This window comes from Sinocyclocheilus anshuiensis, unplaced genomic scaffold (assembly GCF_001515605.1).
Source record: "Sinocyclocheilus anshuiensis isolate Anshui unplaced genomic scaffold, SAMN03320099.WGS_v1.1 scaffold2749, whole genome shotgun sequence".
NCBI classification, from domain to species: Eukaryota; Metazoa; Chordata; class Actinopteri; order Cypriniformes; family Cyprinidae; genus Sinocyclocheilus; species Sinocyclocheilus anshuiensis.
The window spans coordinates 502,243-504,880 of NW_015554047.1; the positions used below are offsets into that span (position 1 = coordinate 502,243).

Genomic DNA, 2,638 nt, shown 5'->3' on the forward strand with positions numbered 1-2,638 from the left:
CCAAGCACCGCCCACAGTCCCACTCTCCTTTTGCCAAACCCCCAGACAACATCGCGTCCATGCTTTTGCTGAGCAACGACAACACCGAAACATGCCGAAAAGGTTAACTCTAACCACGAAACCAGATCGGCCGACCAGTAACGTTACACTCTCACTCAAAGGATGGACGATCTGACAGGATTGTTACTATGAGGTGATTTTATACACGACATAATCGTGAGATGCAAGAAACATAGACATATGGCAAGAAATCTGTAGACGCGCCCATAACAACAAAAGACTATACTTTATTGAACCTTTTCTGATAAGAAGTGTGCACTGCAAACGCGAGCATTTTTGACGTTCGTTTCTGTCCAGTCTGCTCGTTTTATCACGTTTAACCACAGCTGTCGTCGTTTTTTTGTCTGGCAGTGGCAGCAGATATGCGATCAAATTTCTAATTTGAGGCTGTATTACGTCGATTCTGGCACCCAACATCATATTTTTTAAGCTCCTTATGTAGCCGAACCTGCGCTGGTTTGAATGAGCCACCTCCAGTTTCCCCTTTGTTTTGCTGTGACGTTGCTGACCCTAGTTACCTGTGGTTGGCCTGGCCGTGCGTCACTCAGAAAACAACAGGCCAATCAGAAGAGAGGCTCATGAATATTAACTAGACAGACCAAAATCGACCTGTTCTCAGCAGAGCTCCTGAGAGAGGAGCGGTAAACATATATTGAGATGGTTTTTGGTACTTATACCGCAAATATATATTCTTAAGGACATCAAAACCTCAAATAAAACTCCAGAAAGGTGTACAATATGGTACCTTTAAGACGTTTGAACTAAAATACCATAGAGTTAATAATCCATAATAACGCTTCCTCCAGTGAAAAAGTGTTCTGGTCTGAATCAGGAGAAAAATCTGCACAGCTCAAGCACCGTTTACAAACCAAAGCAATCCAAAACAGTTCCAAATAAATTTGTCTGTGCATATGTGTGGATTTGTCTCATTTGTATGTGAGAGGGCAACAGAAGATGGACTTTTCACTGGCGGAAGTGTTATTATGCACCCATTCACTGCAGAGCATCCATTGCTGAGACACTGATGGATAGTTCACCCAAAAATGGTGATCATTGGCATCATTTACTCATCCTCATGTCATTCCAAAACTGTATGAGTTTATGATGTTGAACACAAAAGAAGATATTTTGAATAATGCTAGTAATCAAACAGTTAATGGTACCCATTGACTTCCATAGTATTTATTTTCCTGCTATGGAAGTCAATGGAAAAATTTTCAAAATACCTTCTTTTGAGTTCAAAATTAATTACTTCAGAGTTATGTGCCTCTAGAAGCTTGCGTTCTGCAAGTGAACGTCGCTTTATTGTTCATCCCAAAGAGGCATGTACTCATTCTAATATATAAAAAAAATAATTTACATTGCTGGTAGGTTATCATTGAACAAATTAACACACTCTCTACAATAAAAAAAAGAGGAGTTCTAAACTAACTGTATCTAACGCACACACGCTCAAGGCTGATTTAAGGCTGATTTATACTCGACACGTCCGCAAGTTCGCTTTGAGTGCGCGCGACGTCGTTTCGCGTGGCCAGATTTCTATCAGATCTCAAATTATATTGTTTTGCATTTCGTCTAATAATATTCTGTGGTATAGTTGAGATATTATTTATTTTTTGAATATACAATGGTTAGCTTTTTTCATATATTTTCTTCCAATTGCATGTCTAGCAAAATAATAAATAAATAAATAAAGGTAAATAAAAATATACATCAATATACAAATACAGTAGTCAGCATTTGAAGTGGATCAAAACCTTTCATCAAAGTTGTCCTAAAACTGAAATGCGTTGTTGTCTTAGAACAACTTTGATGAACTTTTTTGATCCACTTCAAATGTTGACTAGTGTATATATAGGCTACAACGGGGCTAAAGGCACACCTTAAGAAAAAGTGTGCTATTCACTGCTCCTAAAATGTATAATTGCAGAAAAAATATATATTGTATTGAACATTAATGGAGCAACATATTTTGTGTGAAAATAAATCATTCAAGTTGTTTATTTTGTTTAAAAATCTTATAAATGTATGAGGTGGCAAGAGGGGGCCACACACGGGGTAAAATACAAATACTTCAGCTAAAATAATGTTTTTTAAATAATGTCTAAGTTAATACTTGTTCAAAACAATCACTTTAGCAAAGTTTGTACTATTTTCTGCTTATTTTTAAAAATAAAAGAATTAATTTTTGTTCAATAAATATAATGTAATTAAAATGTTAATATTAAAATATATTTTAAAATATAGAGACAAAATCATTTTAATAAGTAAAGATTCTGAAAGCATTGAAGGAGATCCAATAATAATTGAATATAGATTTACAGTAGTAACAACAAATTATATTTTATTATATGATATGATTAATATCATGTTTTTAAATATGATGGTTTCATTCTAAACATGGTGATTATCTCTTAGATGGATACTCAACATTATATATGATATTTACCATCTGAATTTAACCATGTCAAGAAATGTAAAAGTCAGCCGTCTATTAATTTTCATGTTAATTACTGCGCCTTTAGCCCCAACAGCAGGGGCGCTTTTTACCCCAAATACCATACTTTTACATATTTTT

The 2,638-nt window shown here is 35.1% G+C and overlaps 1 protein-coding gene across 2 annotated transcripts in view; it reads left to right on the top strand.

Moving 5' to 3' along the window:
* The window catches only part of LOC107668453 (calcium signal-modulating cyclophilin ligand-like), a 12,507-nt gene that overhangs the window by 2,022 nt on the left and 7,847 nt on the right, over nt 1-2,638 (top strand). The gene's annotated exons all lie outside the window — the stretch shown is intronic.